Source organism: Salmo salar, chromosome ssa09 (genome assembly GCF_905237065.1).
Source record: "Salmo salar chromosome ssa09, Ssal_v3.1, whole genome shotgun sequence".
Classification (NCBI taxonomy): domain Eukaryota; kingdom Metazoa; phylum Chordata; class Actinopteri; order Salmoniformes; family Salmonidae; genus Salmo; species Salmo salar.
The window spans coordinates 9992999-10019648 of NC_059450.1; the positions used below are offsets into that span (position 1 = coordinate 9992999).

The 26650-nt window shown below is 40.6% G+C and overlaps 1 long non-coding RNA gene across 2 annotated transcripts; it reads left to right on the plus strand.

The window, feature by feature from the left end:
- The first annotated feature begins 1488 nt into the window (after positions 1-1488).
- LOC123744590 (uncharacterized) lies at positions 1489-25418 on the plus strand. Of its 2 annotated transcripts, none has more exons than XR_006770923.1 (3): positions 1489-3649; positions 3845-3970; positions 13896-13979. It is a non-coding gene; the product is annotated as an uncharacterized lncRNA (long non-coding RNA). The 2 variants fall into 2 exon arrangements; XR_006770922.1 differs by lacking the exon at positions 13896-13979 and adding an exon at positions 25379-25418 and having other exon boundaries at positions 1490-3649.
- Positions 25419-26650: the final 1232 nt, after the last annotated feature.

Consider the following 26650-nt stretch of genomic DNA (forward strand, 5'->3'; position numbering starts at 1 on the left):
CATTAGATTATGTCAGGAGAGTACCCTGCCAAAAATAATCAAACAACCATTTTCAAAGCAAGCATATATGTCACAAAAACCAAAACCACAGCTAAATGCAGCACTAACCTTTGATGATCTTCATCAGATGACACTCCTAGGACATTATGTTATACAATACATGCATGTTTTGTTCAATCAAGTTAATATTTATAACCAGCTTTTTACATTAGCATGTGATGTTCAGAACTAGCATACCCACCGCAAACTTCCGGTGAATTTACTAAATTACTCATGATAAACGTTCACAAAAAACACAACAATCATTTTAAGAATTATAGATACAGAACTCCTTTATGCAATCGCGGTGTCAGATTTTAAAATAGCTTTTCGGCGAAAGCACATTTTGCAATATTCTGAGTAGATAGCTCGGCCATCACAGGCTAGCTAATTTGACATCCACCAAGTTTGGTGCTCACTAAACTCAGAATTAGTATAAGAAAAATTGAATTACCTTTGCTGTTCTTCGTCAGAATGCACTCCCAGGACTTCAACTTCAACAACAAATGTTGTTTTGGTTCCAAATAATCCATAGTTATATTCAAATAGCTCCGTTTTGTTCGTGCGTTCAAGACACTATCCGAAGGGTAAAGAAGGGTGACACGCCCGACGCGTTTCGTGACAAAAAAATTCAAAATATTCCATTACCGTACTTCGAAGCATGTCAAACGCTGTTTAAAATAAATTTTTATGCGATTTTTCTCGTAAAAAAGCGATAATATTCCGACCGGGAAACCCTGTTTTCGTTCAAAGACGAAAAAATAAAAACATGGTGTCGGCTCGTGCACGTGCCCCAGTCTCATTGTTCTCAGATCGACCACTATCCAAATTCGCTACTGTTTTTCAGCCATGGCCTGCAAAGTCACCATTCAACGTTCTGGCGCCTTCTGAGAGCCTATGGGAGCGTTAGAAAATGTTACGTTATGCCAGAGATCCCCTGTTTTGGATAGAGATGATCAAGAAGGCCAAGAAATAGTCAGAGAGAGCGCTTCCTGTTTGGAATCTTCTCAGGTTTTGGCCTGCCATATGAGTTCTGTTATACTCAGACACCATTCAAACAGTTTTAGAAACTTTATAGTGTTTTCTATAGAAATCTACTAATTATATGCATATTCTCGTTTCTGGGCAAGAGTAGTAACCAGTTTAAATCGGGTACGTTTTTTATCCGGCCGTGCAAATACTGCCCCCTAGCCCCAACAGGTTAATTAACTCTATCTACATGTACATACTACCTCAACTAACCGGTGCCCCCGCACATTGGCTCTGTACCAACACCCCCCTGTAAATAAATATATATATATTTTACTGCTCCTCTTTAATTACTTGTTACTTTTATCTCTTATTCTTATCCATTTTTTTAAACTGCACTGTCGGTTAGAGGCTCGTAAGTAAACATTTCACTGTAAGGTCTACACCTGTTGTATTCTGCGCATGTGAATAAAATTTGATTTGAAGTTGAATTGCCATTAAAGCAGGTCAGTGTCTAGTTGATACTGTACGTTGATGATTTAGAAATGTGCAATCCCCTCAGTACGTCAAGAAAGAAGCACAACATTTGTGGATTGTATTGTATTCTGGGAAGTTTGCCTCCAGGTTGTCAGTCCGCTTTGTCGTCGATGTATTTGAATGCTTTAATCAAAAGCGATGATGTGAAGTACTATGGTTTTGAGAAATTGCTAGAACCCCTGATAAGGGATCTTGTTATTTTAGAACAGCATGGCATTTTTGTCTTAAAGTTGGGCCCGAGTAAAAAGCACAGTTCAGTGTGTTGTCGCTGACAATCTTGGTGTGCATGGTATTGCAGGTTTTGTTGAGAATTTCACAGGGACATACCCATGCAGATTCTGCACAGCAGAGCAGTTAGAATTTCACTCCAAAATAGTTTGAACCGGAGCTTTCTGTCTAAAAACTAAGGAGATGCATGCAGGCCATCTGAGGGAGCTTAAGGAAAATGACCTGACCAGCTATTATGGTGTTAAAAAAAATGTTTTGTCAAAGCACATTTCCTATTTCGATGTGACCACTGGTTTTCCCCCTGGAAATGTTCACAATCTCTTCGAAAGAATATTCCCTCATGAGTTTGCAGTGTACCAGAGTGTATGCATGACAAAAAAGTACTTCACAATAGCAACTTTGAACGAGGTGATACAAAGCTTTCTTTTTAAGTAGACTGACAAAACTAATCACAGTATTCCTGGCTAAAAGTGTGACACATAATGAATTGAAGTACACGAATGGGATGATCTTGGCACATGGTTCACTAGGGGGATTGCCAGAGTTTAGTGAAATCATCCAAATTATGATATTGCAAGAGAAGTTGATCTTCATTGTCAGAAAGCTGTGTGCATGGTGACTTGAACACTACAGAGCTAATGATCTTCAATTATCGGATAACAATGAAGTGGAACTCGTTGAGCCACATGAACTCAAAGATGTACACCCGCTGGCAGACTACATAATGTGTCTGGTCACAGAGAGACGATATATGTTTAAAGCTCAGATTGGTAAATATGGTCTTAGTTCATTATAATCAATGAAGCCCTACATGATGAGTTTAATGCTACATTGATAGATGTAACAAACCATGAATGACTAACTGTGTCTGTTTCTGCTCTCTTTGTGTGCCCCTTTTTCTATCAAAATGGCTGGAGCCCGCAAGATAAGGGCATCTTCGGGGAGAACAACACTGAAAAACTGAACTTCCAGAATGGCATACCGGAAATGATGGATGACCTACTCAAAACGATAAAGATTGACTTTCGGTTGAATGGCAACATTAGGCTGCAATACATAGACAAAGATTTTGACAATGAGTACTTCAATCTGACTACTACCTCTGAACTTGAGGATTTGGGGCCAGTGAAGGTGATCCAGCAACACACCAACTCACCTTTTACCAGTACCCCTGTTGAGACTGCTTCTCACTCTAACGACTGCATTTCCATAGCATCGGATGACACGCTGATCCTCTCGTCCTCTGAGTCTGTGTCATCCTGAACAGAACATTGGCCAAAGGACTTTCCGATTCCACGCTCTCATATGACAGTGTGATCCAACTTGAGAGGGCAAATGCTGAATACCAGTTTAGCCAAACAATGCTGACTATCAGCTCCAAGCTGAAAACCGATATACTGGATAAACTCACAGAGGAAATCTTCAAATACAAGGCCTACCCAGAAAAAATAGACTTATGCACGGTTTTGGAGGCCTTAATCAAGAAGCACCCCTGATTGAAAGAACCCAGATCATTCAATGGTTTCTACGGTTGGAAACAAAGACTTAAGCACAAAATGGAAAACTACAGGACGTAGCTCAAATTACTCTGGTGTCTTGAGGTCTCAGTTAACTCACTGAAATCCAAAGTGACTGCTGATCCTTTCCCTATAAAAAAGGTAAGGCCCAAAAGTTTCTGAGGCTAACTACTACCAATCCATCCCTACTGGTCAGTCTCCCTAAAGCCTTGAAAAAGAGAGGCTTGAACTTCTGAAAGAGGTTGGGGAAAGTAATAATGAGAAGACTATCTGGGACAAAATGGCAGGAGGTGGAGAGCAAGCAACCCAGGATTGAAGGTTTTAAGACAATATGGCCTATGCTGTTCCAAGAGAAAGAGGTAGGCCTATGTCTAAAATAATGGTAATGAGAGGATGTACGAGCTGAAGTGATTGGTTTTAGTTACAGTCGGCTATTATACATTTGTCACAATGTGTGAAGGTTAAGAGGAAGTAGATGTTGGAGATTTTTAAGGACATTCAGGTTGGATTAGTTATTCTGATTCCAAAGCTCTGTGCTATGTTATTTGTTTCAGATCAATGCTGAGTTTCTGAGGACAAGTTCATGGCCAAGTTAGACGTGCATTCAAGTCAGAGTAATCCAAGCCAAAGGAGGAACAACGTGGGAAAAGACCACTGACATCATGAACATTTTGGATCAGGTACATCTAGTACATTTTTGTTTGTACACACAAGACAACTATGAATGTGCATAGTGCATGTGTTCTTAAGAGATGGAGGTAGATGGAGCGGGGAGGTTGATAGAATCTCCCATGTTCCCTTCCCACTAAAACTGAGTCTCCCCCTAGTGCCATTAGAGAACTCGGGTGGAAGCGCCTTGACTCCACCCATTCACGTGTCTATGGTACCTGTGTGTTTGGTAATCTTTTCTTGGAAAATATTGTTAAATGTGTCTTAGAACAGATTGTTGAATGTGACCACTGGTCTCTCAGTTAGCCCCAACAAACTACAGTTTTATTGAAGTTAAAATATGACAACCTGGAAATGTTTTTGTCATTAAGGAAAGTGCACTACCCAACTAGTGCGGACAAATTGACTTGTGTGCATTGAAGGAGTTGTCTTTCTTGAGCTTGCACAATAGTACAACACAATATTTTTGATTGCTTGATGACTCTTATACCCACTGTAACAAACACTATTGCTCCTCTGTGCTTATTGGTGCAAATATTTTGTTTTTATTTTAGGAATTAAGGTGATTTTATTTGAATGGGTAATAGCTTTTACCTCTGTAAAACACATCTCCTCTCTCACCCTTTAATCTCTCTCTCCCCCCTGCTCTGCTTTCTCATCCTCTGTTCCCTGACCTATTCCCTGACCTCCTCTCACTTTCCTATCTCATCCTCATGTCCTCTCTGCCCAAACACTCCTATCGCCCTATTCTCTCGTACTCTCCTCTCTCACCCTCCTCTGCCCTCTCCTATCCTCGACTGGGCCAATTCCAAATTGTTCCCTAAACCTACGTCCTATGCACTTGTGAAGATCTGAGAGGATTTGCTTGGTATTTAAGCAATATGGTATAACTTCAACCTAATGAGGCAAGATTGATTACACCTGTCAAATCATTTAAGATCTACACAAGTACAGTGCCTTCAGAAAGTTTTACATTTTTCCACATTTTGTTACTTTACAGCCTAATTCTAAAATGGATGAAATTAATGTTTTTCCTCATCAATCTACACACAATACCCCATAATGACAAAGCGAAAAGTTTTTTTGGTTTGTAAATTTATTCAAAATAAAAACAGAAATACCTTATTTATATACAGTTGAAGTCGGAAGTTTACATGCACTTAGGTTGGAGTCAGTCACTAAAACTCGTTTTTCAACCACTCTACAAATTTCTTGTTAACAAAATATAGTTTTGGCAAGTCGGTTAGGACATCTACTTTGTGCATGAAACAAGTAATTTTTCCAACAATTGTTTACAAACAGATTATTTCACTTATAATTCACTGTATCACAATTCCAGTGGGACAGACGTTTACGTACACTAAGTTGACTGTGCCATTAAACAGCTTGGAATATAAAAAAAAAGATGTCATGGCTTTTGAAGCTTCTGATAGACTAATTTCAAGGCCTACCTTCAAAGTCAGTGCCTCTTTGCTTGACATTATAGGAAAATCAAAAGAAATCAGCCAGGACCTCAGATAAAAAATTGTAGACCTCCACAAGTCTGGTTCATCCTTGGAAGCAATTTCCAAAAGCCTGAAGCTACCACGTTCATCTGTACAAGCAATAGTATGCAAGTATAAACACCATGTGACCATGCAGCTGTCATACCGCTCAGGAAGGAGACGTGTTCTGTCTCCTAGAGATTAACATACATTGGTGCGAAAAGCGCAAATCAATCCCAGAAAAACAGCAAAGGACTTTGTGAAGATGCTGGAGGAAACAGGTGCAACATATTCTATATCCACAGTAAAACGAGTACTATATTGACATAACCTGAAAAGCCGCTAAGCAAGGAAGAAGCCACTGCTGCAAACCTCCATAAAAAAGACAGACTGCGGTTTGCAACTGCACATTGGGAAAAGATCATACTTTTTGGAGAAATGTCTGATGAAACAAAAATAGAACTGTTTGGCCATAATGACCATTGTTATGTTTAGAGGAAAAAGGGGGAGGCTTGCAAGCCGAAGAACACAGTCCCAACCGTAAAGCACAGGGGTGGCAGCATCATGTGTGGGGGTGCTTGCTGCAGGAAGGACTGGTGCACTTCACAAAATAGATGGCATAATTAGCAAGAACAATTATGTGGATATATTGAAGCAACATTTTAAGACATCAGTCAGGAAGTTAAAGCTTGGTCGCAAATGGGTCTTCCAAATGGACAATGACCCCAAGCATACTTCCAAAGTTGTGGCTAAATGGCTTAAGGACAACAAAGTCAAGGTATTGGAGTGGCCATCACAAAGCCCTGACCTCAATCCTATAGAAAATGTGTGGGCAGAACTGAAAAAGTGTGTGCGGGTAAGGAGGCCTACAAACCTGACTTTATTACACCAGGAATGGGCCAAAATTCACCCAACTTATTGTGGGAAGCTTGTGAAAGGATACCCGAAATGTTTGACCCAAGTTAAACAATTTAAAGGCAATGCTTCCAAGTACTAATTGAGTGTATGTAAACTTCTGACCCACTGGGTCATACAATGTGATTTTCTGGATTTTTGTTTTAGATTCCGTCTCTCACAGTTGAAGTGTACCTATGATAAAAATTACAGACCTCTACATGCTTTGTAAGTAGGAAAACCTGCAAAATCGGCAGTGTATCAAATACTTGTTCTCCCCACTGTATGTGTTATGGCTTTACATTCCCTGTTATATTGTGGCTCGAGAGTTGCCTGTCTAACAGAACACAGAGTGTGTTCTTTCATGGAAGCCTCTCCAACATAATCCAGGTCAAGTCAGGAATTTCTCAGGGCAGCTGTCTAGGCCCCTTACTTTTTTCAATCTTTACTAATGACCTGCCATTGGCTCTGAGTAAAGCCTGTGTGTCCATGTATGCTGATGACTCAACACTATACACATCAGCTACCACAGCAACTGAAGTCACTGCAACACTTAAAGAGCTGCAGTCAGTTTCAGAATGAGTGGCAAGAAATACGTTTGTCCTAAATATTCCAAAAACTAAAAGCATTGTATCTGGGACAAATCATTCACTAAACCCTAAATCTTGTAATGAATAATGTGGAAATTGAGCAAGTTCAGGAAACTGTCATTGTCAAAACATATTGATGCAACAGTAGCTAAGATGAGGCTAGCTCTGTCCATAATAAAGTGCTACTCTGCTTTCTTAACATCGCTATCAACAAGGCAGGTCCTACAGGCCCTAGTTTTGTCACACCTGGACTACTGTCTAAAATGACATACCCAAATCTAACTGCCTGTAGCTCAGGACCTGAAGCCAGGATATGCATATTCTTGATACCACTTGAAAGGAACCACTTTTAAGTTTGTGGAAATGTGAAATGAATGTATGAGAATATAACACATTAGATCTGGTAAAAAATAATACAAAGAATAAAACAGAAAAAATATTATATTTGAAAGAGAAAGATCACAATGTATTATTCCAGTTTAGGTGAAATGTTGTAGACTGATCCAATGAACCATTGCATTTCTGTTCAAAATGTTGTATCAAGTCTGCCCAAATGTGCCTAATTGGTTTATTGATACATTGTCAAGTTCATAACTGTGCACTCTCCTCAAACAATGGCATCGTATTCTTTCACTTTAAGAAAACTACAGTTGGCCCTTAAGTAGGGATTGGCGTCCCGCTAGTGGGACACCAGCCGACAACATTCAGTGAAATTGGAGGTCGCGCAATTCAAATAAATAATCGTAATATTATTAAACATTCATGAAAATACAAGTATTTTATATAATTTAAAAGCTTAAATTCTTGTTAATCTAACTGCGTTGTACGATTTACAATAGGCTTTATGGTGAAAGCATACCATGCGATTGTCTGAGAACTGCGCCCCACATCAACATATTTTTCAACCAGCACAGGCCTCATAAAATCACAAATAGCTATTAAATAAATCACTTACTTTTGAAGACCTTCCTCTGTTTGCAATCCCAAGGGTCCCAGATACAACATGAATGGTCATTTATTATATAAAATCCTTCTTTATATCCCAAAAAGTCTGTTTAGTTGGTGTCATCAATTTCTGCCATCCACTCATTCAACATGCAGACAAAGTAGTCCAAAAAGCTACCGCTAAACTTCGTCCAAACAAGTGAAACGACATTTCTATTTAATCCTCAGGTACTCTAAAATGTAAATAAACTATAATATTTCATACGGAAAGTAGTATGTTCAATAGGAAAGCAAAATTAGTAAGCGCGCGCCCTCTTCCTCGCGCGCCGAAAGACTGATATTCTTCCGGTGCTCTCTTCACCAAAACTCAAAATTCTTGCTTGTTTTTAAAAAAACACAACATTCATATTTGAAATTCTTCAAAGTAGCCAACCTTTGCCTTGATGACAGCTTTGCACATTCTTGGCATTCTCTCAACCAGCGTTATGAGGTAGTCACCTGGAATGCATATCAATTAACAGGTGTTGTTTGTTAAAAGTTAAGTTTGAGCCAATCAGTTGAGTTGTGACAAGGTAGGGGTGGTATACAGAAGATAGCCCTACTTGTTAAAAGACCAAGTCCATTTTATGGCAAGAACAGCTCAAATAAGCAAAAAGAAATGACATGAAGGTCAGTCAATCCTGAGAATTTCAAGAACTTTGAAAGTTTCTTCAAGTGCAGTCGCAAAAACCATCAAGCGCTACGACGAAACTGGCTTTCATGAGTACCGCCACAGGAAAGAAAGACCCAGAGTTACCTTTGGGTCTTATACCACTGTCACCAGCCTGTACCATTGACCCATTCTAAGTTTCAATCGAACAGTAACTACATAAAACAATTGATTTAACCTTTATTTACACAGGTTTTTCTCATTTAGATAAAATACATTTTTTAAGAGAGGCCTGGTCCAACAGCAGCATTTGGATCAAAGTTTCAGACAAAACAACTTACTAACAGGGTTGGTGGCCCCCCTAACAGGGTTGGTGGCCCCCCTCCGGTTCATGCTGTGGGGGAGACCTCCGTGGGCTATACTCTGCCTTGTCTCAGGAGAGTAGGTTGATGATTGAAGATATACCTCTAGTGGTGTGGTGGCTGTGCTTTGGCATAGTGGGTGGGGTTATATCCTGCCTGTTTTGCCCTGTCCAGGGGTATCGTCAGACGGGGCCACAGTGTCTCCCGACCCCTCCTGTCTCAGCCTCCAGTATTTATGCTGCAATAGTTTATGTGTCGGGGTCTAAAGTCAGTCTGTCTCTCTCTCTCTCTCTCTCTCTCTCTCTCTCTCTCTCTCTCTCTCTCTCTCTCTCTCTCTCTCTCTCTCTCTCTCTCTCTCTCTCTCTCTCTCTCTCTCTCTCTCTCTCTCTCTCTCTCAGGACAACCTGACCTGGATGTGCTACCTTTCAACTCTCTAGAGACAGCAGGTGCAGTAGAGACTCTCTAAATGATCAGCTATGAAAAGCCAACTGACATTTACTCTTGAGGTGCTGACCTGTTACACCCTCTACAACCACTGTGATCATTATTATCTGACCCTGCTGGTCATCTATGAACATCTTGGCCATGTTCTGTTATAATCTCTACCTGGCACAGCCAGAAGAGGACTGGCCACCCCTCATAGCCTGGTTCCTCTCTAGGTTTCTTCCTAGGTTTTGGCCTTTCTACGGAGTTTTTCCTAGCCACTGTGCCTCTACACATGCATTGCTTGCTGTTTGGAGTTTTAAGCTGAGTTTCTGTACAGCACTTTGTGACATCAGCTGATGTAAGAAGGGCTTTATAAATACATTTGGTTGACTAACACAACATTGAACAAAACTATAGACACACATACAGTGCAACAATTACACATTACATAACGAAACACAAATGTCACAACTAAAAAACAGCTGACCTAAAGACAATTACACTCTATGATATTTACATCGACCAAGTGTATAAACTCCACCAACGTGACTAGATCATCACATTTTTGAAATAATTTAATGCCTCGATGCCCGTCTGCCTGCTTTATATAGCAAGCCATGGCCATTGTTAGAGCGAACTATTCTCGTGATCGGGGTGGTGTACCAAATATGGCCCTGAATGTACACAGTGCGGACCCTAAAGACGGTAACAATGGACCACTGTATGTGCGTGTGTGAGCCATACATTTTGCCTCTATGGTATAGAATAGATGATCTGCGTTTAGCCTTAATGCATGCATCTGTTTTGGAAAATGCAAGCATTGCATTTTAAAATATATATATAATTATTATTATGAAAAAAAAATTCACCTTTAGTTTATTTAACCAGGAAGGCCAGATGAGAACAAGTTCTCATTTACAACTGCGACCTGGCCAAGATAAAGCAAAGCAGTGAGACAAAAACAACAACAGAGTTACACATGGGATAAACAAACATAGTCAATAACACAAAAGAAAAATCTATATACAGTGTGTGCAAATGTAGTAAGATTAGGGGGGTAAGGCAATAAATAGGCCATAGAGGCGAAATAATTACAATTTAGCATTAACACTGGAGTGATAGATGTAGAGATACTGGGGTGCAAAAGAGCAAAACAATAACAATGTGGGGATGAGGTAGTTGGGTGTGCTATTTCCAGATGGGCTGTGTACAGATGCAGTGATCGGTAAGCTGCTCTGACAGCTGATGCTTATAGTTAGTGATGGAGATATAAGTCTCCAGCTTCAGTGACTTTTGCAATTGGTTACAGTCATTGGCAGCAGAGAACTGGAAGGAAAGGCGGCCAAAGAGGTGTTGGCTTTGGGGATGACCACTGAAATATACCTGCTGGAGCGCGTGCTACGGGTGGGTGTTGCTATGGTGACCAGTGAGCTGAGACAAGGCGGGGCTTTATCTAGCAAAGACTTACAGATGACCTGGAGCCAGTGGATTTGGCGATGGATGTGTAGCGAGGGACAGCCAATGACAGCATACAGGTTGCAGTGGTGGGTAGTATATGGGGCTTTAGTGGCAAAACGGATGGCACTGTGATAGACTACATCCAATTTGCTGAGTAGAGTGTTGGAGGCTATTTTGTAAATGACATCGCCGAAGTCAAGGATCGGTAGGATAGTCAGTTTCACCAGGGTATGTTTGGCAGCATGATTGAAGGAGGCTTTGTTGCGAAATAGGAAGCCAATTCTAGATTTAATTTTGGATTGGAGATGATTATTAATGTGAGTCTGGAAGGAGAGTTTACAGTCTAACCAGACACCTAGGTATTTGTAGTTGTTCACATATTCTAGGTCAGAACCGTCCAGAGTAGTGATGCTAGTCGGGCGGGTGGGTGCGGGCAGCGATCGTTTGAAGAGCATGCATTTAGTTTTACTATCATTTAAGAGAAGTTGGAGGCCACGGACAGAGTGTTGTATGGCATTGAAGCTTGTTTGGAGGTTTGTTAACACAGTGTCCAAAGAAGATGTATAGATGTATGTCATCTGCGTAGAGGTGGATCAGAGAATCGCCAGCAGCAAGAGTGACATCATTGATATATACAGAGAAAAGAGTCGGCCTGAGAATTGAACCCTGTGGCACCCCCATAGACTGCCAGAGGCCCTCTGATTTGACCCACTGAACTCTATCTGAGAAATAGTTGGTGAACCAGGCAGGGCAGTCATTTGAGAAACCAAGGCTATTGAGTCTGCCAATAAGAATACGGTGATTGACAGATTCGAAAGCCTTGGCCAGGTCGATGAAGACGGCTGCACAGTACTGTCTTTTATCGATGGTGGTTATGGTGCACCTATGACCAGCTCGGAAACCAGATTGCATAGCGGAGAAGGTACAGTGGGATTCGAAATGGTCGGTGATCTGTTTGTTGGCTTTCGAAGACTTTAGAAAGGCAGGGCAGGATGGATATATGTCTGTAACAGTTTGGGTCTAGAGTGTCTCCCCCTTTGAAGAGGGGGATGACAGCGGCAGCTTTCCAATCTTTAGGGTTCTCAGACGATACAAAGAGAGGTTGAACAGGCTAGTAATAGGGTTTGCAACAATTGTGGCGGATAATTTTAGAAAGAGAGGGTCCAGATTGTCTAGCCCAGCTGATTTGTAGGGGTCCAGATTTTGCAGCTCTTTCAGAACATCTGCTATCTGGATTATCTCAGATTTAATCGGTGGTGACAGTGTTTCCTAGCCAGCCTCTGGGAGGAGGTGCTCTTATTCTCCATGGACTTTACAGTGTCCCAACACATTTGGAATTAGTGTTACAGGATGCAAATGTCTGTTTAAAAAAGTTAGCCTTTGCTTTCCTAACTGACTGTCCATATTGGTTCCTGACTTCCCTGAAAAGTTGCATATCACAGGGGCTATTCGATGCTGATGCAATACGCAACAGGATGTTTTTGTGCTGGTCAAGGGCAGTCAAGTCAGGAGTGAACCAGGGGCTATATCTGTTCTTAGTTCAAATATTTTTTAATGGGGCATGCTTATTTAAGATGGTGAGGAAAGCTCTTTAAAAGAACAACCAGGCATCCTCTACTGATGGGATGAGGTCAATATCCTTCCAGGATAACCTGGCCAGGTCGATTAGAAAGGCCTGTTTGCTGAAGTATTTTAGGGAGTGTTTGACAATGATGAGGGGTGGTCATTTGACTGTGGACGCTTTATGGACGCAGGCAATACGGCAGTGATTGCTGAGATCCTGGTTGAAGACAGCAGAGGTGTATTTGGAGGGCAAGTTGGTCAGGATAATATCTATGAGGGTGCCCATGTTTACGGATTTAGGGTTGTACCTGGTAGGTTCCTTGATAATTTATGTGAGATTGAGGGCATCTAGCTTAGATTGTAGGACGGCCGGGGTGTTAAGCATATCACAGTTTAGGTCACCTAACAGTACGAACTCGGAAGATAGATGGGGGGCAATCAGTTCACATATGGTGCCCAGGGCACAGCTGGGGGCTGAGGGGGGTCTATAACAAGCGGCAACAGTGAGAGACTTATTTCTGGAAAGGTTGATTTTTAAAAGTAGAAGCTCGAATTGTTTGGGCATAGACCTGGATAGTAAGACAGAATTCTGCAGGCTATCTCTGCAGTAGATTGCAATTCCGCCCCCTTTGGCAGTTCTATCTTGATGGAAAATGTTGTGGTTGGGGATGAAAATGTCCGAATTTTTGGTGGCCTTCCTATGCCAGGATTCAGACAAGGCTAGGACATCAGGGTTGGCGGAGTGTACTAAAGCAGTGAATAAAACAAACTTAGGGACGAGGCTTCTGATGTTAACATGCATGAAACCAAGGCTATGTAGCACATACTGTAATTAATGAGCGATTATTTATTTATTTGCGCAACTCATAAAATAACATCTCTTGTTTATTTGAATTACATTACTTACATTAATTAATGCAAAGTTTGGGACTTTCTTGGAATACTTATTGTGCTTTGTGGTCACAGCATACAGTATACTGTACGCTTAAAAGTCATCTGTGTACTGCTTTACCATTCTGGCGCCATGTCTTATAAACACTATTCCATTAAAACCTTTTACTGCAGTGGGCTAATTCAGGATCATGCAGAGTGATTGTTGGTAGTCTTCAACAAATCTTCTTTGAAAAAAATGTACCTGTACCATGTCAGATATAGATTTGAAATGTATTCCATTTTGAGTTTGCATCCCAATATTACACTTTATATACATCACAGCAGACTGAAATAGAACAAAACAGTTTGACATAGAAACATCGGATTATCATCGTGTTTTTAAAAATATGAATAACATTCCATCCCATGAGGCCAAAGAGTTGAAATGGTAATTGACTGCAGGAACAGGCTATGTCAGCTTATACGTTGTGTATAATAATAGAGAAGAATATACATCCCTATACTATGACAGAGACTCTCATAGTCACTTCAGTGTCAACTAAATATAACGATGATACTTTCAGTGAACTGCAATATCCATAATGCATTTGAGACACTCTAATCACAAAAATACACACATATAATCCATTATGAAGAATGGACTTAAATTAACAATTTTTCCTCCTTTCCAGTAACCAATTCCTGAGTGTCCCAAATCCTGGGAGAGAGAGAGGCTAAGAATAAACTTTATGACAGGTGGCACCAGAAGAATATGTGATGCATAACACATGAGAGAGAGAGAGAGAGAGAAGCTGGGGTGTCATCAGGCAGAATGAGCAGGATTCATCAAGCACATCTGAAAACATCCGAAACATTTCACATGACGTCTGTCTCCCACTCTCTGGGTGCTCCTACTGTAACTCATAGACGTCATGGTAATTGGAGATGAGCAGACGTGTTGGACTTTTTAGACATATTCGACAACTGGGCTGTCATCCAATTAGCGCTGATCTGGTTGTTTATCAACTGCAGACATCATTTTGCTTCATTTAGAATATTGTGGATCATTATGAATTATGTGAGGATGAGGAACCTCCCATATGTACATACAGTACATACCACTGTGTGTGTGTGTGTGTGTGTCAGAGTGTGTGATGGAATAATCAATGGCCCAACTTTACACGTTGACAAAGACAGGCCCTTGACCAACAGGAAGCTATGGTCATGCCTGGTGATTCCATTCAACCCTCAGTAGTCCAGTCTCTCCTCCTACTCCAGTCTGCACCGATGATGCAAAGAAAAACTGCTGAGGTACTAAAAGCACTTGAGGAGAGACTGGTTTCCTCAACTTGCCTTTTGGCTAATAAAAAATGCTTACATACAATGAGAGAAATACACGAGCAATCAATATTTTATGTAAAAGCCAGGGATGGGCCTCAGAAAAGCAGCAGAGGGGATGGAGCTAGGAGGAGATGAAAAATAGATTGCATTAATACAGCACAGTGATTTACTACAATTATGTGATCTGTCATAGGACTGGGACTGAGCAGTGAAGAGAGGGAATTGATAAGAGAGAGAGGGAGGAAGAGAGAGGAAGGTAGGGAGAGAAAAATAAGAAAAGGGAATTCATCCTGGGCCTCTCTACCTCTTTTCCCGGTCGTGTGTGGAAGAAAGGGACTACTACCACCTAGCCCAGAAGGCAAGCCACAACAATAAAATCGGGAGGCAAAAGAGAGAGAGAAACAGAAAGAAAGAGAAGAGAGAAAGAGGAGTGACAAAAAGTGCCACCCAGTGTAAATTCTTCATTCGAAATCCAGCCAGGCAACAGCCCCCAGTCTCAGTGGTCCTATACTCCTCTACAACCCTACAGAGTGTAGCCATCCACCATCACATTCTCCTTCTCTGCTCAATGTTCCATGACAACAAGGTGAGACGGACAGCAGAGGTTAGCCTGAACAGCTGCTTCCTGGCCTGGAAATTCCAGGCATTGAGGACCATCTGTCTATATGTTCACTGATGTATATGGGAGCCATCTATCAGGCTGCAGCTCTACATCTGCCGGACCCGTCAGGCCTGGTGCCTTCTGCAGGGCGCCCAACAATGAGAACTACTTCTTCACTTTGTGTCACACAGAATAGCTGATTTGATTAAGTCCTGGGCTCTCATTATGTTAGGTAGGGGTGTAGAATTTCAATGACAATCCATAATGCATGACCAGTTTTGTTGCCATGGCGACATAAATTCAAGGTTACTGGCTCAGACGCATAATTGGGTGTGCATTGAGCGCTGAAGAGGTGCTGTTAAAATTCTCCTCATGAAAGTGAAGCATTAATCATGCTGTCGCAGATTGCAAAGTACTCATAATCAGTTGAAATGCCTTGCAAAGAGAGAAAATGTTAAAGTTCCAATGCAGATGTTTTTATCTCATTGTCAAATAATTTCTGGGTAACAGTTAAGTACCTAACTGTTTCATGGGGAAAAAAATAAGCAAAAATAGGTTCTTAGCAAAGGGTAATTTTTTGCTAGGATTGTCTGGGAGTGGTCTAAGTGGGGAGGAGAAAACTGAAAATGAGCTGTTATTGGCAGAGGTTTGGAACTCTCTTTCTTATTGGTCTGTTAACTAATTTCCACATGGTGATGTCACAATGGAAGCCCAAAACTGCATTCCACCAAAACAGGCTGACATTTCAGGCAGTCTTTTCACTAACAGGGCATTATCATAATGTTAACAATTTCACAGTATTATTTGAGTCTCATAGTGTGGAAATATATATAAAACACAGGAAAGTCAAATTGTTGATGCACTGGGCCTTTAAGACAAACCAAAAGGATCCCATTAAAAGAAACCAAGCCAATACAGTGAAAGTACACTGATCTGGACATTTTGAAGGAAACCTCTCCATTTTTTTCTTTAATTTTTTTTGCACTTTCTTGAAAGTTGGTCTCACTTCATTTGGCCCTCATCTTGCTCTCCCGGGCTGGAATGTACCCTGATTCGGTGCAGAGCTCGAAATGATGGGAATCAATTCTCACAAGAGATCAGGACCTATATGACAAGCAGAGCCTCCAGCTCGCGCCTCATCAGACCCATTTCACCAGCAGACAAAGGGAAAAGATTTCTGCCCCTGTGTCTCCCCTGCTTACATCCCATTGAAAATCAGCTCATGCCTTCTCTTGTCTGCACATACTTATTTTATTGATGCTGTTTTGAGGGCATAGACACTAGACAGAGGGATGTTATAGGAGACAAGGAGGACTAAGGGAGGGGCGTCAATCCCTTGATAGAATATCTTCTTTCTTCCCCCCCTTTTTTAGAACTAACTTTTAGCATTGCTAACAAGTATCATATGAAAAATACAAATTGCTGATTGAGGATAGGATAGAGAAGATACTTTTGGAGTAATGGAAAAGTTTAAAGGCAGATTAGATTAGGAAAAGAGTGCACGTGGCCTGAAGTTTTGAATGACTTGTGGATATTTGATTTAGTATATAGGTCTATAATGGCTCTACTATATCTATAGGGGTGGTCGTGAGCTCTAATATGCTTCTTCCATTTTACTGTAACTATGTGGGCTATACCATGGACTACCCCAGTCCATTAGTATGGGGTGAGCCATAACCCTCACACAGCTAATAATCATAAATCCAATGAGATTCATAAGCCATCAAAATGGCATTTAGATATCCATGGCCTGAAGGTACAGTATATGCTGCATTGGACCAATAGTCCACTCCATTTATTCAATATTTTTTATTTTTCTTGAAAAAAACATGGCAGTGAATCTTTAAGTTGGTGCGGTTATATTTTAGAATATCTCAGCAGGTGGTGTGTGTATATGTCCATTGAATGACTTCGTACGGCTACTCATCTCTTTTACGAGAACCGCAACAGTCAGCAAAATTGTTAAAACTTTTAAAAACAATTATAGTAAATGCAACAGTTGGACAATGCATGAAGATACTCCAAACTTCTCGAAGTTTTATAATCCATCAGAAATTGACTGATTTATACCACAAAACACATTTTACTGGCACGTACAAATAATGAATTAAGTTCAGGGTATTCCCATTTTATATGTGTTTAAAAAAAAGTATATTATATGTGCCTTAATTGCAAAAATACACCGTGTGTACAGTGCATTCAGAAAGTATTCAGACCCCTTGACATTTTCCACATTTTGTTACGTTACAGCCTTATTCTAAAATTGATAAAATATTAATTATTTCTCATCAATCTACACACAATACCCCATAATGACAAAGTAAAATAGGTTTTTAGAAATGTTTGCAAATGTATTACAAATAAAAAAACAAAATACCTTATTTACATAAGTATTCAGACCCTTTGCTATGAGAATCGAAATTGAGCTCATGTGCATCCTGTTTCCATTGATCGTCCTTGAGATCTTTCTACAACTCGATTGGAGTCCACCTGTGGTAAATTCAATTGTTTGGACATGATGTGGAAAGGCACACACCTCTCTATATAAGGTCCCACAGTTGACATTGCATGTCAGAGCCAAAAACAAGCCATGAGGTCAAAGGTATTGTCCGTAGAGCAGACAGGACTGTGTCGAGGCAAAGATCTGGGGAAGGAAACCAAAACATTTCTGCTGCATTGAAGATCCCCAAGAACACAGTAGTCTCCATCGTTCTTAAATCCACCAAGACTCTTCTTGGAGCTGGCTGCCCGGCCAAACTGAGCAATCGGGGGAGAAGGGCCTTGATCAGGGAGGTGACCAAGAACCCGATGGTCACTCTGACAGAGCTCCAGAGTTCCTTTGTGGAGATGGGAGAACCTTCCAGAAGGACAACCATCTCTGCAGCTCTCCACCAATTAGGCATTTATGTTAGAGTGGCCAGACGGAAGCCACTCCTCAGTAAAATGCACATGACAGCCCGCTTGGAGTTTGACAAGGCACCTAAAGGATTCTGACCAGATGAAACTCTTTTGCCTGAATGCCAAGCGTCACGTCTGTAGGAAACCTGGCACCATCCCTACGGTGAAGAATAGTGGTGGCAGCATCATGCTGTGGGGATGTTTTTCAGCAGCAGGGACTGGGAGACTAGTCAGGATCGAAGGAAAGAGGAACGGAGCAAAGTACAGAGAGATCCTTCACCTACTCCAGAGCGCTCAGGACCTCAGTCTGGGTGAAGGTTCAGCTTCCAACAGGACAATGACCCTAAGCACACAGCCAAGACAAAGCAGGAGTGGCTTCGGGACAAGTCTCTGAATGTCCTTGAGTGGCCCAGCCAGAGCTCAGACTTGAACCCAATCGAACATCTCTGGAGAGACCTGAAAATAGTTGTGCAGTGACGCTCCCCATCCAACCTGATAGAGCTTGAGAGGATCTGCAGAGAAGAATGTGAGAAACTCCCCAAATACAGGTGTGCCAAGCTTGTAGTGTCATAACGAAGGAGACTCGAGGCTGTAATCGCTGCCAAAGGTGCTTCAACAAAGTACTGAATAAAGAGTCTGAATACTTATGTGAATGTGATATTTCAGTTTTATATTTTAATACATTTGCTACAATTTCTAAAAACCTGTTTTTGCTTTGTCATTATGGGTTATTGTGCGTAGATGGACGAGGAAAAAATACAATTTAATCAGTTTTAGAATAAGGCTCTATTGTAACAAAATGTTGAAAATGTCAAGGGGGCTGAATACTTTCCGAATGCACTTTATTTGCATGTGTGAATACATTAACATAAAGGGGAGGGACATGGTTGCAACCACAAAGCACTTGCTCTGTCTACCCTACCTGCACTCACCTGCACCTGCACTATACTGTCTCATTAATTAATGTTATTGTCACGTTCTCTTGCATAGTTCACCAAGTGTGTCAATAGCAAGATACCCTTGGATTAAAAATCAACATGCTTGTGTAGCGTGGTTCGTTCTGCGTTGTGTAATTTAATGAGGACACTGCCACAACTTGAGGTCTGCTTGTTGGATTTTATTTGTCCTACGCACGAAGAGACAACGTACAATATGTTAGCCCTTGGCGCAGTCATAGTTCTCAGGCACCTCGCTAACTGAAGGTCAGGCAAGAGAGAGCAACCAAAAAGAAATAACAGGTGCTGCGTGCACACATTCAGTGCACAACAACGCACAATAATACAATACAAGTGAAATGATATACAACATAATTTGGACCAAATAAAATGCATACCTGCGCACGAAGAGACAATGTACGATATGTAAGCCCTTGGCGCAATCCCAGCTCTCAAGCACCTGCGCGAGCACCTGGAAACTCACTCAAACACTGTCTCAAGGACCCACAAGCGAGCTCGATAAAACTTTTTAACATACAATATGTACAATATAAATATTTAACAAAACTTATGCAACCATAACAGCACATTGTGTAACATTAACGCAGTTTTAGCGGAGCTAAGGACAACATACCTCGCTAACTGAAGGTCAGGAAAGAGAGAACAATAGGAGGGTACGGTAACACAGTTACCCCACGATGGACCAAACCAAAATGTACAAAACTTTTACAATCAAATTAATTTACAATATAGATATGAAAAAGTGTTTGCACACAAAAAAATAACATTAGCTATGCAGCTGTAATGAAATAAAATTCACACTGAATTACTATTATTGTTATTAATCTAGCCTATTTGAACTGGTCCTTGTGTGCAAGTTGGTGCATAATCTAGGGGAACAACATCACACTGCTACACTTGGCTCTATATTAAACATTTCCACCACGCTAACTCGGCTGACTTGGCATGTAACACAAGCACATGAAAGCAGTACACAGGCATCAAGTTAGGACCTGAGAAGATAACCGCATGCAAGGCCCATCACTGATCACCTTCAAAGGCCTGTGTACAACACGGGAAGACATTTTGTTTGAGAGTACGAAGAGGAAGTCTTTAAAAAACGTGCCCCTGCTACTGTCTTTGCCACTTATCATTCTGATGAGGGGCGGATCTTTAAAGCTGCTCAACAGGATTCTACCAATGTGAGGATGGGGTTTGGGTTTGTTCTCATCCTCCCCTACAGTCACGGATGTATGAAATTATGTGCCATTGAAGCTCAGTGGGATTAACACAGGCCTAACCCAGTCAAGTAGAAATTAAGGCCAACTAGTCTTGGTTGTTTTGTTTTTATTCTTCACAACCCATGCTTTAGAGATGACAACACCCATACTTCCTCTATTCAGAATCCCACACATGCCCTGTTGTCACTGAGTTATTGTATGTTTCTAACGTTGTAAGTTATTGTACACTTTGAAATCCTAGCTCATTCTTGTTATTACGGTTGGCCCTAGTTGTAAATTGTTTGATTTAAAGATTTTGGTGTTGAATTCATTGCCAGGCTTGACGGAATCATCAGAGCTACTCCCTTCTAACCCTGAGAGGGCCCATACTCCCCTGTCCTCTGTGTGAACCCAGTATACTGCCACATATGTTATGTCCACCCATTCCCCTTGACATGGGGCTGATGTGTAGCATGTGTGCCAAATGTGTGTCAGTGTTTTTAGCTTGTGACCCACTCATGTGCATTTATGTGTTGTACCATTCCATTCTATGTTTAATTGCAAAATTCCAAATGTGCTTTATGTAAATATAGAGACAGCCTGTCAGCCAGATAGATATATTGGCTTCAGAAAGTATTCACATCCCTTGACTTGTTCCTCATTTTTTTGTGTTACATCCTGAATTCAAAATGTATTAAATAGATTGTTATTCTCAACCATCGACACACAGTACCCCATAATGACAGTGTTTCAGATTTTTTTATTTATTTATTGAAAATGAAATACAGAAATATCTTATATACATAAATATTCACACCCCTGAGTCAATACATTGTAGAAACACCTTTGGTGGTGTTTAAAGCTGTGAGTCTCTAAGAGCTTTGCACACCTGGATTGTACAATATTTGCACATTATTCTTAAAAGAAATCTTCAAGCTCTGTCAAGTTGATGGTTGATCATTGCTAGACAGCCATTTTCAAGTATTGCCATCGATTTTCAAGCCAGTTTAAGTCAAAACTGTGGTAATAAGTAATAAACGAATAAATAAGTCCTTGCCGATGACAAGCATACCCATAACATGATGCAGCCACCACCATTCTTTAAATTTGAAGAGTGGTACTCAGTGATGTGTTGTGTTGGAATTGCCCCAAACATAACGCTTTGTATTCAGGACAAAACATTCATTTATTTGCCCATTTTTTTTACTAAAGTGCCTTGTTGCAAACAGGATGTTTTGGAATATTTTTTTTCTAGTACATGCTTCCTTCTTTTCACTTTGTCATTTAGGTTAATATTGTGGAGTAACTACAATGTTGTTGATCCATCCTCAGTTTTAAAATCACCATTGGCCTCATGGTGAAATCCCTGAGCAGTTTCCTTCCTCTTTGGCAACTGTTAGGAAGGATGCCTGTATCTTTGTAGTGACTGGGTGTATTGCTACACCCTCCAAAGCCTAATTAATAACTTCACCATGCTCAAAGGGATATTCAGCATCTGCTTTTTTTGTACCCTGCATCTACCAATGTGGGGTACTGAAATTGGATAGTCATTCAAAAATCATGTTAACCACTACTTTTGAACACGGAATGAGTCCATGCAACTTATTATGTGATTTGTTAAGCACATTTTTACTCCTGAACTTATTTAGGCTTGCCATCGTGTCACAGCAGTCGTCATATGTAGGGGACCAAGGCGCAGCGTGTAGAGTGCTCATACTTAATTTATTATAGGAGAACACTTAAACAGAAAAATAACAACGACCAACAGTTCCGTAAGGTACAAAGACTATAACGGAAAACAACCACCCACAAAACCCAAAGGAAAACAGGCTGCCTAAGTATGGCTTCCAATCAGAGACAACGAAAGACACTTGCCTCTGACTGGAAACCATACTCGGCCAAACCTGGAAAACGAAACATAGAAAATGCAAACTAGAACACATTCCCCCAGAAACAAACAAACCCCAAAACACACAAAACAACCCCCCTGCTTCGCCCTGACCATTCTACTATGGCAAATGACACATCGACTCAAAACATTTAAGCTTTTACATTTTTATTAATTACAAACATTTTCTACAAACAAAATTCAATTTTGACATTATGGGGTATTATGTGTAGATCAGTGACACAAAATCTCAATTTAATCCATTTTAAATTCAGGCTGTGGAAAAAGTAAAGGGGTGTGAATACTTTTTGAAGGCATTGTAGAGAGATAAACATAGATATAGAAACAAATATAGAAACCTAGATATAATAACAGATACATGGACAGACGGATCAGGGAATGTGTTGGTCAAGCATAGAGGCCCATAGATACAGCAGTTGTAAAGACATGTCAGTCCTGTTCATTGCGCCCAGTGCATGATGCATGGTGGCTAGAAAGGAATGCAGAATGGTCATTCACACACAGAGAAATAGGGAGTGCTCCTTTGCTCCCTGGGTACCATTGTATTGGGTGGACATTGTTAAGGGACTCTTTTGTCCCTTTAGATTTGGGGTTCCCATTCAGCCAAGGCCATAGAGACCCTCTGTGCAAGCAGGCCATAGTGGGTCCTCAAACAGCTGTTTGAGATCAAGCTGAAACTCAGTTTTAAGCTGGGTTCCATTTGAGTCAACTTATTACAGATGTTTATCCCACCGAATTAGCTGAAAAGCAGGATCATTCAGGCCTCTGTGTCTGCTATCAGGATGCTTTGCTACCAGAGCATTACTGGGTCTGAAACACATCAGCATAGCTAGCTAACCTTATGATAATTTTCTGGTTCAGACCCTATAGGCCTAGTACTGGATCTGATTGAATTCAGCCTATACAGGCTTAGAGACAGACCATAGGAGCCCTTGCCAGTGTTCTCCCAAGCAGATATCCAATGCACAAACTGTGGCCTCCCCCCATTGTGCTATTTACAAGGTCAAGGTTAGCGGGTCAGTGTTGCAGGCTTAGTTAAATTGGCATGCTCTTTTTGATAATGGATTACTGACTTGGTGATGGCTTGATGCTTAGTGTCACTTTTATCAAGGTCAAAGAATAATATGGAGACAAGCGGGCAGATTTGAGGACAAACAAGGCACAATTGAAGCATCTCAATAGATATCGAACACAGTGGCAAAGGGGATTTGCATAACCTGGTCTGAAGCTGATAGGATAGAGAAAGCCACTCTTGGTCCTGACAGTCTGAATGATCATTTGAGTGATTTATGCAGAAAATTGTATTTTCGAAGCAAAGGAAATAACTTAATAAACAGGGCCTGAGCTAGTCCTCAAGAACAGGGGGCTCATTGGTGAAAAAATTATACTTCTCTTCGTCGCAGGGGATGCGAGACAACAAACTACAATATTTTATTAATGTGTGGATTTGTGCGTCTTCTATTTCCTGCTTCGATTTACCATTGTCTTATACAGACTTTCCTGAAATGAGCAAATATTATGTGCCTACATTGCATACATATAAATGAATAATATATGTAAATGTACAGTTTAATTTCCTTAATGTAAATGTTGCATCATTACTATTAACAAAAATGAACAAAATATCAGTGAATCATCTGTAGCTTGAACCATGGCTGTGTATAATCATGAAATTACAAACCAAAGAAATTATCCTCTGTGAATGCAGATTAGTTTATGTTAAATAGGCCTATACGGCTTGTAATATTAAGCATTTAAAAAAAGAACACTTAGCTCAGTAGTTTTGAAAACAGTGTATTTAGACATATTCCGCACGCATGCATTGTGAAATGACAACAACAGACGCATCACTGGACATAAGCTAAATTGATGTAAGGGTGTTGACCGCAACTGAAAAGGTGTTCTATAGCAGAGTGAAATGGGACAATCTATTATTGCCTTCAGAAATAATTCACACCGTTTGACTTTTTCCACATTGTGTTGCATTACAGACTGAATTTAAAATGAATTACACACTATAACCTATAATGTCAAAGTGGAATTACATTTATCGTAATTTTTACAAAATGTAAAGCTGAAACGTCTTTAGTCAATAAGTACTCAACCCATTTGCTATGGCAAGACAAAATTAGTTCAGGAGTAAAAATTTGCTTAATCTTAGGGATAGGGGGCAGTATTCGGAAGTGCGGATGACTGACGTGCCCAATGTAAACTGACTGTTACTCAGGCCCAGAAGCTAGGATATGCATATAATTGGTAGTATTGGATAGAAAACACTCTGAAGTTTCGAAAACTGTTACCGAGGTCATGGAGGTTAAAGCCTTCCCTGTAGCTCAGTTGGTAGAGCATGGTGTTTGCAACGCCAGGGTTGTGGGTTCGATTCCCACGGGGGGCCAGCACAGAAAAAAAGGGAAAAAATGAAATTGTATGAAATGTATGCATTCACTACTGAAAGTCGCTCTGGATAAGAGCGTCTGCCAAAATGTAAAAGTAAAATAATGTCTGTGAGTAAAACAGAACTGATATGGCAGGCAAAACCCAAGGAGAATCCATCTGAAAAATTTGTTTTTTGAGGTGACCACCCATTGAAATGCTTGTCCATGGGAAATTCAAAGGAAATTCTCCCAGATTGCAGTTTCTATGGCTTCCACTAGATCTCAACAGTCTTCACTATTCTCCGTCTTAAATTTTACAGTTTATTTACATATTAGGGTACCTGAGGATTGATACGAAGGTTATTGGTAACTTTTGGGATTCCTTTGTATCCATTTTGAACGAGTGGAACAGGTGGATTACTGAATCAAGCGTGCCAAATAAACTGACTTTTTTGGGATATAAAGAAAGACTTAATCGAACAAAATGACCATTTGTTGTGTAGCTGGGACCCTTGGGATTGCAAACAGAGGAAGATCTTCAAAGGTAAGTGATTTATTGTATCGCTATTTCTGACTTTTGTGACGCCTCTGCTGGTTTGGAAAATGTTTTTAATGCTTTTGTATGCTGGGCGCTGTCCTCAGATAAATCGCATTGTATGCTTTCGCCGTAGGCCCTTTTTGAAATCTGACAAAGCGGCTGGATTAACAAGAAGTTAAGCTTTTAAATGATGTCTCAGCCTCCAGTATTTATGCTGCAGTAGTTTATGTGTTGGGGGGCTAGGGTCAGTCTGTTACATCTGGAGTATTTCTCTTGTCTTATCCGGTGTCCTGTGTGAATTTAAATATGCTCTCTCTAATTCTCTCTTTCTTTCTCTCTTTCTTTCTTTCTCTCGGAGGACCTGAGCCCTAGGACCATGCCACAGGACTACCTGGCATGATGACTCCTTGCTGTTCCCAGTCCACCTGGCCGTGCTGCTGCTCCAGTTTCAACTGTTCTGCCTGCGGCTATGGAACCCTGACCTGTTCACCGGACGTGCTTGTTGCACCCTCGACAACTACTATGATTATTATTATTTGACCATGCTGGTCATTTATGAACATTTTAACATCTTGACCATGTTCTGTTATAATATCCACCCGGCACAGCCAGAAGAGGACTGGCCACCCCTCATAGCCTGGTTCCTCTCTAGGTTTCTTCCTTGGTTTTTGGCCTTTCTAGGGAGTTTTTCCTAGCCACCGTGCTTCTTTCACATGCATTGCTTGCTGTTTGGGGTTTTAGGCTGGGTTTCTGTACAGCACTTTGAGATATCAGCTGATGTACGAAGGGCTATATAAATAAATTTGATTTATGACACTTGTATTTTCATGAGTGTTTAATATTACGATTTTTGTATTTTGAATTTCGTGCTCTGCAATTTCACTGGATGTTGTCGAGATAACGCCTTTCCCAAATAAATTTGCTTAACAAGTCACATATTAAGCTGCACAAACTCACTCTGTGTACAATAATAGGGTTCAACATTTGACCTCATCATCTGTACCCCACACATACAATTATCTGTAAGTCAAGCAGTGAATTTCAAACACAGATTCAACCACAAAGACCAAGGAGGTTTTCCAATTCCTCTCAAAGAAGGGCATCTATTGGTAGATAGCTAAAAATAAAAAGGCAGACATTGAATATACATTTGAGCATGACATTATTATTTACACTTTGGATGGAGTATCAATAAACCAAGTCACTACAAAGATACAGGCGTCCTTCTTAACTCAGTTGCCAGAGAGGAAGGAAACCGCTCAGGGATTTCACCATGAGGCCAATGGTGACATTAAAACAGTTACAGAGTTTAATGGCTGTGATAGGTCAAAACATTGTTGTTACTCCACAATACTAACCTAATTGACAGAATTAAAAAAATATTCCAAAACATGCATCCTGTTTGCAACAAGGCACTAAAGTAATACTGCTTCTTAAAAGTATTGACTCAGGGGTGTGAATACTTATGTAAATGGTATTTCTGTATTTAATTATCAATACATTTGCAAACATTTTTAAAACATTTTGTCACTGTCATTATGGGGTATTGCGTGTAGACCATTTTTTTAATCCATTTTGAATTCAGGCTGTAAGACATCAAAATTTGGAATAAGTTACGTCCCTCATCAAC